A 15,424-nucleotide genomic window follows, 5' to 3' on the forward strand; every position below is an offset into this window, starting at 1 on the left:
TTGCGGTTCCCATCAATTCTAAGGAACAGGACGGATAGATGTGTGCTTAATCACTGATGAGATAGAACGTGTCCCCCTAACTTGACAGAGACTATCGTGTCCACTCATATCTGAGTCCCACGATAAGTCAGAATGAAAAACTGTAATACCACGGAGCTTAAATGCTTCTTAGAAGCATTGAAAAGGGGAAAGATTTTATTCAGGATCACTGTACTGACTATGGATAACTATAGGCCACATAACAGAGAATCTATTTTAGAGTTTTATAATTCTGGCTATTTCGAAATTTAGCTCACCAATCCAGATTTTTCACTTGTCTACATGTTATTTTATATTTTGCTTAGATTTTTTAGAGGAGATGTCATATTTTTGTTTTTAAATGAAATGTACCACTATATCAGCACATTTAACATTTGAAAACGAGGACTATTCTTTACATACGAATTACTATGAAACATGAGCTATCTGAGAAAGTGGTCTTATAGCAAAAGATTTATAAGCATGGGTAACCCACTGTACTGGTAAATTATTAGCTATTTACAATTAATGCATAAATGCAGCCCCAAATGCTAATGGAAGAGATAAAAAAGTAGATTCCTCATGCAGTCATTAAAATTAAAGTATTCACAACCTGAGTACATCCCGCTCCCGCCATCGCTCTTAAGCAGTTCAGTTGGTTAAGTGATTGATTGATGCTTGTCTCCAGATAAAGACTTCAGTTATTTTCTCTGTCCTTACTGTAGGTTGTCCTCCTGAGAAATCACTCAAGCAATGGAAATAGAAAATACCGCGGCTCCAATACATTCTTTGCGTCTCATCACAGTCTCGGATTTTGTTTTCCAACAACATTTTGGGAGCACCTTCTGTGTGCCAGGCACTGTACTGGGGCATACGCAAGAGGTGGTGCCATAAACTGGGTTACTATCTACATGGTCCAGAGCATAAAGGGCAGCCTGGAATCATGGGTTTTGAAGATATATCAGCTGCAACTGTTTCTGAGAAGGCTAACTATGGATAAGAAAGAGGGCCACATTATAGGAAACTTCTAGGGAATTTCTTTTTCTTTTTCTTTTCCTTTGTCTTGTCTTGTGTGTGTGCTAAAGAGGTCATATTTAAGCAGAGGTGGGAATATAAAACATCTAGTCTTGTAGTCTTGTGAAAACCATGCTCTAAAGATGTGAGTTCCAGAATGACTTTGGTGTGTGTGTGTGTGTGTGTGTGTGTCAGAGAAGAAGGAGCAAGATCAAGGGTGTGGGGGTGGACCAGCAACTCTTCAGAAGTTCTGACAGGTCAAAAAGCTTGACATTTTTCTATAGAGCACTGGAAACTTTGGGAAGGTGTTTCTAGTCTGGAGAGTGGTGCTGAGTTTGGGGACAGCAGAAAAGCAGCTCACTTTGAAGGTCCCAGCTCTGTCCTGAATGATGCAGAGCATCAGCGATGAGAATTTGCAGAGCATCCCTGGTGGAAACTTGAGGGAGTACAGTGATGTGAACATGCACCCTCACTCAGTAGCTGTTATTTTACTGAGATTTTATTTAGAAGATCAACAACTGAACATGTTTTCAACTCAAACATGTAAGCTCAGGCCACAAGCACTGAAGTTTGTGTAACTATTTATCAAAAGCACCCAGACATAAAATTATGCACTTTTTTTGTTCTTCCAAAATTAATGTTACTGAAATAGTGTTAAGCATGAGAACACTTGAAAAAACAGTCGTTATAAGCCCTGGCCCATGTACCAGTGGCTTATGATTTCAAATACCTTCTATTTTGGTAAGATATATAGCTTAATAGTAAGTACAATAGTGATTCGAATCAAATATCCAATCATATTCCTAGATTGAGTACAGTTTTCTTGTATGTACCTTAACACTGAACTGTGTATGTCAAACAAAAATTTAAAGTGTAATCAGCTTTTCATGCAAACTGATATTTATTATAAAAAATAACAAATGTATTCAGGGATAAGTGACATATAAAATCTTATTCCTTTTACTATAATCAGAAAATGTTTAAATGATCAAGTTAATATTTAGACTTCAATCATGTATCATTAAATGAGTTAATTGAGATATTTTTATCTTTGTAATAAAGTTTAATTCTAAGGGATGAATACTCTTGATATCATAACTTTGGAGTTACAGAGATGGCTCAGTGGTTAAGAGCACTTGATGTTCTTACAGAGAACCCAGGTTCAGTTCTGAGCATCCATCTGGTGGCTCACAACCATCTGTTATTCCAATTCCAGACCATCAGATTCCCTTTTCATGGACTCCAAGCATGCTTGTGGTGCACACAAATCCATGCAGGAAAAACACTTGTACAGATAAAGTAAAATAAAAAAATAAATCTTCAAAATGACATTCTTTTCATTTTGAGGAGGTATTTAAATTTCTTAATTCACTTTTCCATTAATAAACCTCCTGACTTTTCACATTTTTCTATTAAGGATACAATTTGCTATGACTATTATTATCTATGTTTTCCTATGGACATATGTTTTAATTTCTCCCAGCTGAATACCTCAAATTTGAATAGATTATGCTGGGGTTAGATGAATATTTCATTTTATTACTAGCTTTTTGCATAGTGCATGCTTTTCTACCTCATATTTAATTTATTGGTGTGTTTAGATGTCATAAAAGGTTTCTTATAAACAACAGGTAAATACATCTTCCTTTTTATTCAATTATAATTTCTTTCAAATGAACTGCTTAACATTTATATTAAATGTAATTATGGCTTTATTAAGTTCCATTTAATCCTACTATCTTGGTATTTTTTCTTTATGTTTCCCACCAATTATTTGTTCCAGTAGTCATCCATGCCTCTTTTCTTTGCAGTATTTATGTATTACATTAATAAATACTCATAGTCCATATTTACTATCCAATTTTATATACTTAATTGGCATTTTAGCAGTACTTACTTCTCATTTGTCTGTGCGTGGTTTAAGGGTGAATATAAGATATGCAAACTTACTACAACATCACTTCAAAAGAGATTATACTAAAGAATAATCCACAAATTAGATAGCAGTAGAATGTTACTTAATCTATGTTCCATTCCCTGTATTCCCATCAGATATTTTAATTATCCATATCCTATAAATCTCAAGGCTTGACAGACCAAGATTCTGGTTTAAAAAAAAAGTTCAAAGAAACGGCACAGGTGCACCCCCACACCCCACAGCATTTGCCATTCTGCAAGCAGTGTAGGCTTGGTGGAGGGGCAAAGCGAGAAGTCGCTCTGAGATTAAGAGTCTAAGGAATTTTGTGAGTTGCCTGATCCCAGAGAAATTGAAAATGGAATTAAAATATGAATAGGTTTCAGATAAAATTCGCACACATTCAGTTGAATCTCAAAAGGTCAACAGCCTGCTAGAGATGAAACCACACCAGTGAGTAAGGACCAACACTTACTGGGTAGCTTCTAAGCCATTCAAATCGATGTCTCTATAAAAAGTAGGAAACGCTTCTCCATTTAAACCCATTACCAACCAAAACTGATAAATGAAATAAACATCATCAACAGCAGTAGCAAAACAGAAAAATGTAAAAATTTGGACCAAACAATAGACATAGGGCAAATAGAAAGTAGAAAGCAGTGAATAGACCATGATGCAACTGTACAACTCAAACAATGCCAAGGGTAATGGCAAACATCAGAATCTAGAAGATGAATGAAAGCATTCTACCCACACCTTGATTTCAGGCTTCTGGTCTATAGCCTTGGGAAATAGATTTCTAATGATTTTGATACTTGGCTGTCCCAGCTTATGATTCCCTGTTTTAAACACTCTGAGAAAGCAGAACAACTACCCTATGTTTAATAACATGAATCCATTTCAAGGGCATAACATTAAGTAAAAACATCTTCCATGGAAGAATTCCCATGTGTGATGTACTTTGTAAGAAACACAGAAAAGCTAAAGTATTCTCTGAGCAAGACAATTCCAAGAGGTCATGGTAGGTATGGATATTGTGAATGGTTAGGAAAAGGAGACCCGTGTGATAATGCAGTTCTATATCCAAAGGCTTCTATTATTAGAGTTTCCATAGTGCACTAACATAAAAGGATGAATAGACACATGTGTTTGCATTTTCAAAATTCTGAAAATGACCACTTAGGACTTATATATTTTAGTGTATCTAAATTCTCCCTTAAAAAACAATCTACTCAGGGTTGGAGATTTAGCTCAGTGGTAGAGCACTTGCCTAGCAAGCACGAGGCCCTGGATTCGGTCCTCAGCTCTGAAAATAAACAAAGTACGCTGTTGGGCAGGCACACTGCAAGGAGCCAACCTGGCCCTCACTCACCCCGCTGCAGGCCCTGTTGATGTCTGTGGCCCAGGTTACCACTGAGGGCCATGCGGATGTCCTCCTGTCCGTAGTCTGTGCTGCCTCCTAAAGCCACGTTGATGTCTGTGTGTTATGCTGTCACCGGGAGCCATACTGATTTGAGCGGCCTCCACTGCCAAATGAGCACGGTGACATGTAGGCCTGAGCTGCTGCCAAGGGCCACCATGTATGGGTCTGTGGTCCTACTGCCCTCAGGGTCAGTGTTGCTGGCCTGTGTTGCCACTGAAGGCCATGGTGATGTCCGGGCCCCTGCTGCTGTTGAGAGACATGTTTGGGTCCATGGTACTACTGCCCCCTGGGGTTGTGTTTGTAGTCCAGACAGTCATCAGAGATCATGTGGAGACCTGTAATCCCTGTTCCTGCTGACTGGGAAGAGCAAGTAGGTTATTTTTGCTGTGATGTGGATGTCCTCAGACACCTAGTTGAGGGAAGGGACATGGAAGGTTTATGTGACCCCACCCGATCCCAGAATCATCTAAACAGGAAGCTACCAAAGAGAACTTTTAAGAAGTGTGATGGAGATGCTGAAGATGTTCTACAGGTGACAGCTTTGGGAGGTGGGGGGAAGGGATGGGGACTCAGGTCTATTTGACTGCTAGACTGTTGAGAATTTGATCATGTTTCCATTGAGTGTATAGATAACACAAATTAGACTTGCTTGGTTTTATTTTTCTCTTTTTTCTTTCTATTTTTTTTAATGGGGTGGTCACAAGGGTAGGGGAAGTAGACATGGAAGAACTGGGAAGAGAAGGGTACATGATGTGAAATTCATAGAGAATCAATAAAAACGTCATATTGAAAAAAATCAACTCTGTAAAAGAAATATTGAACTTCAGATGGTACTGAAGTATTTAAGGGCAAGTGATTTGATGTTATCGATATAATTGGAAATACATCAAGAAGTAAGCTAGAGTAACAAATGACCAGACGTATGGGTACATGATAATACAAATATAACTATTATAAAATGAGTACTGTGGTCTGGTTGGTAGGCATGTGATTGTTCATATAGAATTCTTTACATTTGTATGTGTATGAGTAGTTTCATGGTAAAATACAAAAGCATAAAAGAATGTAATACAGACACCTACAGGCAAGTTAGGTATAATGGAAGAGAAGCTTAGTCAACTTGAAGTATAAGATCTTTAAAAAGGATAAAAAGATATAGAAAGGGGGCTTGGAATGGTAGTGCAAACATTTGATTCTAGCACTCAGGTATAGTGAGTTCTATTTGCTTGTGTGCATGTACATGTGTTTGTGTTTGTGTGTGTGTGTGTTAGGGCATGTTTGTGTCTGTGTGGGTATGTGTGTTTTACTTTGTTGCCCTGGCTAGCCTAGAACTTAACTAGGTGTAACAACATGGCTCCAAACTCACAATATCCTCTTGTCTCTGCCTCCCAAGTGCAGGAGTTGCAGGCATGCATCGCCAAACCTGGGCCCCTGGTATACCTTTTAAAAAGATAGCTATGGATACGGCAAGGCAGTATCTAGACACTAAGTTAAGGCAATGGATTTGTGGAGAGAGTAAATACTATTAGAAGTAGATGCAACTAAACTATTGAGAATAAAGACAAAGAGGGCTCAAAGCTTTTCACAAAACTGAGCTAACTTCTTAGCAGGAGTGACAGAAGTCAACAGAAGAACACTTCAGCAGAGAGGCACATAGGTATTATTAGGTTCCTGTTGTGTGTGAGATTTTGGGGCAAACCCTTCCTGAGAATCACCCCAGATATTCCCACACTTTCCAGATATTACAATTTTCTTTTCAAACAAAAGGAAATTGAGGTTTGGAAAGGTTAGTTGTTTTTATGAAATCGGACAGCTAATCATTTGATAAAGATTTAAGCTTCATATGTAAGTCTCTAAACATAGTCATCCTATATCCTGTTGCTTCTTTTCTTTAGTATAGAATGGTTTATTTGGGGACATGGGAAGGGGAACTGAGAAGGGAGTAGAGGCAGAGAAAGAGAGGGGACAGGGAAGGGCAGAGAGAGAGAGAAAAAGAAGAGGAAAAGAGAAGAGAAGCCAGCCAGGGACATGTGGAGAGAGAGAGGAGGGGAAGGGGAGAGGAGAATGGGGTCAGAGAGAGAAGAGAGTTAGAGAGCGAAGGAACAGAGAGCCTACCTTGTTTCTTGTCTGCTTTTCCTTCTTCATTTCTGTTTCTCTGGTAAGGCTAAGTCTTAGTGTTCTCGGCTTGGCAATCCCCCTAACAACTCTCTTGTTCCTGACAGTATTTTGGGGTCACACTGAAAAAGGAAAGAGAGTCAACTGTGGTAGAACACCAGTGTCTAATATCGGGTAACATGTTGCTGTAGATACTAGAGCGGCTACCACAGAGAGAATCGGTGTAGTTGGCTTCTTTCCCTATACGTTCCTACACATCTACTCTCCAGCTTGACACTGTGGTCAAGGAATGGAATGCTTCTGTCTTTCTCGTTAGCACCATATTCTAAAGAATGCATCACTGCAGGAAACTGACAAGGTGACGAGCTGTCACTTTAGCTAAAAGAATGTCCTATTTTTCGTGATTATTATTTCCTACGGAAATGTGCTGACGACAGCTACTTTGGATGGTAACACTGTGCATGTGACCTTTTGTTAGACAAGTACTATGTCAGCAGTGATGATTCTCAAATCATATAGAAATGCTAGAAACATATCCTCAAAAATAATGTCTAAGGCACATAAGGCTCGGGAAACTATATTAGTATAATATGTTAACAAAAATATCATGGGTACTTTATGAGTGATAAATAGCCCAATAATATTTTGCTTCTTATACATTTTTTCTTTAAATCTGCGTTATTTCAATAAAACAAACAACACGTGCTTACTTAAATAAAACTAAATTTCATTAGTATCCTTGAGGGAAAATATTTGAATTTTGTTCCTTAGGAACATCTAAGTTATGCATAATAAATTATTTTCTGAAACTAGCTTAGGGCTTTAATATTCCAGGATTTTATATTAGATAAAAATCAATATTAATTGGAATACTATTTATATTTTTAACTTCTTCCCTATAGTTGCTTAAATAAGCAAATATTTATTTCTAGATAGACTTGAAAGAGTCTCATTATGTAAAAGTAGAGAATGTCGCCAGGCAGTGGTGGTGCATGCCTTTAATCCCAGCACTTGGGAGGCAGAAGCAGGTGGATTTCTGAGTTCCAGGCCAGCCTGGTCTACAGAGTGAGTTCCAAGCCAGCTAGGGCTATACAGAGAAACCCTGTCTTGAAAACAAACAAATAAACAAACAAACAAACAAAAAAGTAGAGAATGTCATTTCTTTGGTATATTTTTTTTGTTCATATGTAAGTCACATAAATTTTGGCAAAGTTGTCCTGGATAGTACTGTCAACTTAATACAGCCTAGAGTAGAGAGTATCAAGTGAGGAACTGGATAGATTTCGCTGTTCTTGGGCATATCTGTGAGGGGTTTTCCTGATTGTTGATTGATATGGGAAGATCCAGCCCATGTGGACAGCACCCTTCCTAGTCAAGTGATCCTCAACTGTATAATGAAGCTAGCTAGTTATAAGCTGGCCCATGAACCCTCCCCTCCCCCCCACCACCAAGCAACATTCCTCTGAGGTTTCTATTGTGTTCCTTTAGCTGTGTGTTCCGTGGTTAAAGGGAAAGACATGTGCACTAACAAACTGGCCCACTTTTAAGATTGAGGTCCTGCCCTGACTCAACAATGGTCTGTAATCTGAATGTATAAGGCAAATGAATCCTTTTCCTCCTCTTAGCTGTCTTTGGTCACAGCCATGATCACAGCAACAGAAACGAAGTCAGACACACATTTCCTGGAAGCTTTTGACATCATCTGTGCCATGCTTGAAAATCATGTGTTTGAAAACTGTGTATTAGTAGACATCACATATCGGCACACATATATGTTCATGCACACCACCTGGCTATAAACATATAGGCGTTTGTGTATCTATGTATACATTCATATATAAGAACACACATGTATATGTTTCTAGATTATATTATGGTCAGGCTGAAAGTGGCAGCTTGTTTGTGCATTTGGCATTTCTCCCAGATTCCACGTTAATCAGAGTTATACACATAGCAAGTGACTGGCTGTACCATTTCTCTCATCCCTACAGTATCCCCCTAGAAGATCACTACTGGAATTATGGGTTCATGGTTGAGGCTGAGATGGGTGCTCTTTGCGTCATATTATGTTCTTCCTTATAGCCACAGTTGGTACTTCCTCCTTCAATGTGTTTTACATCTTACTTCACTGTATCTAATAAGCAAAACTGACTGCTAAGGTTTTCCTAAATCTAATGGCAAATTCTCATCTAAAACAACCAAAATTCAAATAAGTTTCAGGAGAAAGCTTAATAACACATAACTTATTATACTTTAAGCACATCCCTTGGAGCTATAGTGATAAATTAAATTATATTACATTCTTCAATAAAGCAGAAACTATGTTCTCAAAAGCACATAAAATTATTTCTAAAATTAAAAATTCAGAAGTTAGGCTTAAATGAATGCCATCAATTAATTTTTATAAAAGAACTAGAGACATTTTGAAAAAAAAGTTCAATTATGTTCAAAATGAAAATTATATAAATAACTTTATATTATTGAGAAAAATTATTATGATCTGAGAGATAGACCTAGCAGGTTTTTTAGCCTTCAATTAAAAATATCAATCCTCTAGGGACATCCTTAAATCATTTGCCCACAAAGGCGCAGAAGTCAGATAAGACTTCGTCTAGAGGCTGTTGTTTGTGATTCCCTAGACCTCAGAGGTAATGAAATTGGGATAAAATACTGACATTAACCAAATCAATAGTTAAGTTCTTTAAAGTTCAAGGTAACATCTTGTCCATTGAACCTGATGGAACTCTAACAAGGTACCGCCCGTGTGCTATTAGACTTTCCTGGGATTTAGATGCAGCCGCATAACCTCTCAGTAAGGCTCTTCTTGCTCAATTCTTCACAGTGTGAACCCACAGAGAGGAGCCTCTCTGCTCCCAGGTATTGCCAGAGAATCCACAAAAGGCTGTATCAGTCCCTGACCACTTATTCTACAACAGTCTGGCCAGTGATACAAAAAGATACAAAATTGCAGTCTTTTTCTCATTTTCTCCTCTTCCTTTTTATTAGTTATCTGTGAGGTGCTTAGAAGGCCTTCTTTCTAAGATGTCCCTGGCCATCCTGCTCAGTCACCCTGCCTTTCCACTCACCCTGAGAGCATTTGCCACTCACTGTGCGTTGATCTAATGTAAGCAGCTAGAAACACAGGAGCCCTGCAGGAAATTTTTACGAGTGAGCTGAAAGCGGCCAACTCATTTGTTCCAATCTTCTCAATGGTGCAGAATCCCAAATATCATAATCGACCTGAAACAAGACGAAATGGACCATTTTCTGTGTAGTTTCCCTTTTTATATATAAAAGGGGGTGGTGGGGGTGGAAGGATTTTCTGAAATGTGATAGCTGTAATAACCGAGAGGGGGAACCAAAACAAGCCTGCGCAATGATGGCATCCCATTACACTCAGCGTACCACACAAATTGGTCCCAGCAGTTTTCTCTTTAATTCAGGATTTATGGAAACATCTGAGATTATAAAATTAAGTGAACAAAAACAGATGTTATAATTGTGAGGGGGGCCCAATTCTTGGATGAATACCAGAGCTAAACGTTAGTATATGGAGTGGAAACATTTTAACTCGGGTTCCTATCTATCAGTTTACAAGCTGACGTAAATATTCCACAGGAAGATAACCATCTAAACAGCTCAGAGAAATGAAATTATGTTCACATAAGTAGCTCATTTTTCTCCCTTTCAAAAGTAAGGCAATGGCTATTAAAATGACAATTTCCTTGTTTCTTAATTAATAATATACAATCTCCCACATATATTCACAACTCCAAAGGAAAGAGGCAAATCTTAGATTGGGCTTGAACATTGGGTTTTCCTGTTCCTCTAGGGTGATAGAGAATAACACCATCACCATCTCCTTTGTGTATTTACTGTGGAGCAGCAGATTTGAGTAGCACTCAGCTTTGGACAGAGGTAGCGCCAACTGAACAGAGAAAGTGACACCCTGACCTTTGAAGTAACTATCTTAAGGTATGAGAAAACATCCTTCCAGACGAGGCTGAGCCCAGACATTGTTAAAATTCTGGAAATTATCTCTGGAGGCACAACAACAATAACAACAAAAAAAGCCGTTTAAAAAAAGGTTCTCTAGTCATGTTTCCACATAAAGACTGGGTGTGGTTGCGCAGGCGCTGCACTCTTGGCACCCCTTGGCAGAGACTGTTTCTAAGTATGAAAGAAATGAGAGACTTACAATCGGTTAAATAGTGTGTGCTTTTTTAGCAGCAAAGAACCTTTAAATGATCTAAGATGCTTTTTCTGTCAAGCAAGAGGTTGTGCTGAGTAAAAGGACACATGCCGAAGGCTGCGGTTCTAAGCGTGGGTAAAAAAGAGTTTGTAAACACACCCAGAGAAATGTCGGGATAATACCCTCCAGGGGACCTTGGCCAAGATTTGTTTATTGGATTTACACAATTGAACCAATCATGATTAAATTGCCTCAGGGCCAAAGTTCAAAGGGATAACAATCAGAATGCATACATCCTGGGACAACAACCGGCAAGTATTAAAATAAATAAGATGTCAGTGTAAAGTACCAGGGCTTTCAGTTCTCTACAGTTCTGCTTGTAGAAGGTCATTAGACAGGGATTGGGCCGAATTACATTGAACAAAGAAAGAGTCCCACAAACCGGTCTGCCGCAGAAATCTAATTTCTTCTTGAGTTCTGTCCAGACACAATGTGGTAACTGTTAGCTGGAACCCTCCAGCTGATTCATATTTCCATGAAGCTGAATGAGCCATCTTTCCCACACTGTGTTCTAAGGAACATGGAATCCACAAAATGTTAGTGTCAGGCAACCGTTTGTTTTTTCCTACCATCATGATTCATCCAGGAAATATGTATATAACTTGTTTACTATTATCCCTATAATCTAGGCTTTTTTTTTTTTTTTCAAATGTATTAGATTTCAGAACTTTTTCCCTAGGGAGAATCTTATAGAGAGACTGGTCCTTTGGAACGTACTTCAGAAAACCCAAGGATAAGTTAAGTAGTACACGAGCTCTTCTATAGTCTTTGGGCCAAAAGTGAGGAGTCATTTTCCCTCCATAACAGGCAACCTTCCTTTTATCTTAATGATCCAAGGCCTTCACATGCTTTTCTCTCAAACGTGATTCCTTTCTTTAACTCAGGTTAAAGAAATACTAAATGAAGCCTCGATACTACAATAGCCTGATTTTTATTTATTTATTCATTTGGTCGCACCAATACATTTGCGTTATGACACTACAGCAACTTAGATGTGAAAGAACAAAGTTCTCATTGATGTATTTGGGGTAGACGCAGTGGTTTGAATGAGAATGGTTTATCTATTGGAATGCTTCATGGTATGTTGTTTGGACATAATTAGGCGGTGCCATCTTGTTTGAGGAAGATGTTTTGCCGGGGGGGTGCTTCAAGGTTTCAAAAGTTCAAGTCATTCACAGTTGTCTTTCTTTGCTTCTTGCTTGTGGATCTATATTTAAGCTCTCCATTACTGCTCTATTTTCAGACATTGCTGCCTGTTGCCATGCTCCATGCCATGATGATCATGGACGTACCCTCTGGAACTGAACTATGTACCCACAAAAAAAAAAATCTTCTATACGTTGCCTTAGTCATGGTATTTTACCACAGCAATAGAAAAATAACTAAAACAGCGATGAAGGAAGGCAATGTTTGGGAGACCAATAAAGGATCCTGTGGTCTCCAGAGCCAAAAAAATAAAAATAAATAAATAAATAAAAATATAAAAAAATCTAATTCAAGCTATTAAGGGTTTGGGAACATAATTATTAGGTGGAGCTAGATCCAAAGTTCTCTGAAGAACCTTGTTTTCAAGTTCCTTGTCTATATATGCAAGTTCATAAGCCATCTTGACAACAAAGCGGCAATGATTTCTAGTCAACCTTCTAGTTGTCCACCCGAGAAGGTAACAGCATCCTGTGCATCAGATCCATAAGCAGAGCCTACCATAATTTCCTGTGCAATGGCTTTCTAGTGATTTCCTAATATATCCCACCTAGAATCTACTCTGATCATAAAAATATTACAGATAAGAGAGAGATTAAATCCCATTTTATTTTTCTCCAAACTCAACGTCTCCATTCTTTGTGTCCCCCATACTTGCAGGTGCTTTGTTTCAGGTCGTAACTTGATTGTTGCTGCCATTTTTAAATTCAGTACTCACAACCAAGCTTTTTGTCAGCTTCAGAAGTGAGCCTTCACCATCCTATGACCCATGCCTCTGTTAACAAGAACAATTGTCGGTGCCTAAGAGCATTTATTACATAGATATGTCGGTCCTAATAATTCCTTTTAAAGTCCCAATATTATCGGTTATTTATGTTCTCAAAGGCCCCAAAGAATTGATCAACAGAAAGAAAATAATATCAGAGCAGACCTAGAACATAATGTCAGGAATTAGGCAGAAAAGAAAGTCCTTGCACATTGAAAAGAAGGAGTTAAAGAATTTAGCAAATAGCTAGTTCTGGGTTATATAAAAGTTAGAACCTTAATGATTACTTAAAAGTATTGATGCTGATCATAAGTGGCTCCCCTGAATGTGATTTTATACATAAAAACTCTGTGTTATTGACACATGCAGACATTTCATCTTGTAGAGGTGAATGCCAACAAAGGACAGTGACCTATATTGTCTCCTGAAGGCTAGACTGTCTTCAATATATCCAAACATCATTAAGCAATTCTTTTTAAGTTAAAATTGTAAAGTCATCATAGAATGCACTACTATTTAACAACTCTATCTGCAAAATGCCATTAGAAACAAACTACTGGGTTAAGTAAAGGCACCTCATTTGCATATAGACAAGGCTTCTATTTTGCTATTCTGATAATGCCTCCTACCACTGCCCTTGAGGAAAAATACCTTTAATTTGATGTAAATTGTTCCCAGTTAATGTGTAGTGGCTTTAAATAAATTACTGTTTTTATGTGTATGAGTGTTTTGTCTAGGTGTATATAAGTGCACTGTATGTGTTCCTGGTGCCCACTGAGGTCAGAAGAAGAAGCCAGAGTCCCAGTACGAGGGAGGTGTTACAGATGCTTGTGAACCACCATGCTTGTGCTGGGAAATAACCTAGGCCCCTCTGTAAGAGCGGACACTGCTCTTAAATACTGAGTCACTTCCCCAGCCATCCCTCAATTTGCTTTTGAGATGAGCATGATACTTGTTACATAAAAATGTAAAATATTTCTGGAGATTCCAGACAAATTTACTTGTCCGGAATTGATTTTACTCTTTCCCTCCCACTCTCTCTGTTTCTGTCTGTGCATACACGCGCGCGCATGTGTGTGTGTGTGTGTGTGTGTGTATGTGTGTGTATTTGTGTATGCAAATATGTTGTATATATATGTATGTATGTGAATGTATTGCACATGTAGGCATATGTATGTGTGTGTGCATGTGTGTGAATATATGTATGTGCATGTGTGTGAATATATGTGTGTATATGTATATATGTGTGTCTGTGTATGAATGTGTGTATATGGTATGTGTGTGTGTGTGTGTGTTTGTGTTATTCCCACACCTTTTTAGTTATGCATGACTTTTCAGAGACAGCTTGGCTCTAAGATCACATTTGCATGTTTTTTCCTTATCCTGAATTCATAGTCGCTAGATTCAAAATAACTTAATTTAATTAGCCAGTGTGTTTGTAACTAAAATGAACTGAAATTCTTTTCCTAAAGTGTTTTTGTATGCTTTTACAAAGTTCCAAAATCTTTAGAGAGCCTTACATATGTCTTGGGTGCCAAACTAAGCATTAAGACATTTTTTTCTTGGAGCAAGATAGGGATAAAGCCAGTCAACATGAAAGAAGTACCAAGCAATGCATTAAAACACATAACCAGGTGACATGGATGCAGTGATGAGCTACAGGATCCATAGCTAAGACTGATAAATGCAAGGCAGGTTCTTAGAAGGATACTGAAGCATCTAAGGGGATACTGGGACATTGACCATATGATAGACAGTGGATTTGGGGTACCAAATTCTTTAATAAGAGTTGGCTAATTAAGTCAAATAAAATCTTCCTCAGTGTACAACTTGTTCTTCTGCTCTGGCTGAGATCAGAGTGGGGTAAGGATAGTCTTACTGTGTGCTGAGATGCCTGAAGAGGAGCAAAGACTTGACATTTTCTTATGATTGGGTCCTATGACAACATCCTGAACACCTGAATTGGAGAAGGTTACAATTCACTTGCATCCCCAAGTTATCTAAGTTGTCTAACTGCAGAAATGGTGACTTCATACTCTGCCTTTACATCCTCAATTCCTTTCCCAGGCTCATGTAAGAAATGGCAATTCCTTGCTCCAGCTGCAGGGAGAATAGCATGGTTGACAAGTTAGCTGAGCAGATAATTGACAGAGTATGATGAATTGCTTTTTAAACAGAATCTCTGGTTTTCTAATTCTGTTGTTTGCAGCTATTAGTAGCAATCATCTACATCTCTCTCATATACAGACAGACAGACAGACAGACAGACACACACACACTGGATTTTGTAACAATTGTGACACAGAGTGAGTCAAAAATAACTTTTCTACATACAAAATTTCCTAAAAGTCCTAAATTTTCCAACTGGCAGGAGACAATATCTATAGAGATAATTTTTACAAATACTCAAAGTGTATGTTATTAAATATTGTCTCAGAATTATTACTTGTATAATCAGATGCAAACTAGAGATAGAGGCAAGAAAATAATAATTAGCTTCTGAACAATTGTACATTGCCACCCATTGGACTCATTGGTAAAGAGCCTGATAAAATAACAGCAATACTTAATGAAATATGTGATTAAACATGACTTAAGAAATGCCTTTGAGACATGTATCTGCCACTTTTTACTTGGTGTGAGTTACAATGGAAGGAAGGAAGGAAGGAAGGAAAGAAGGAAGGAAGGAAGGAAGGAAGGAAGGAAGGAAGGAAAGAA

Source organism: Mastomys coucha, unplaced genomic scaffold (assembly GCF_008632895.1).
Source record: "Mastomys coucha isolate ucsf_1 unplaced genomic scaffold, UCSF_Mcou_1 pScaffold13, whole genome shotgun sequence".
Classification (NCBI taxonomy): Eukaryota; Metazoa; Chordata; class Mammalia; order Rodentia; family Muridae; genus Mastomys; species Mastomys coucha.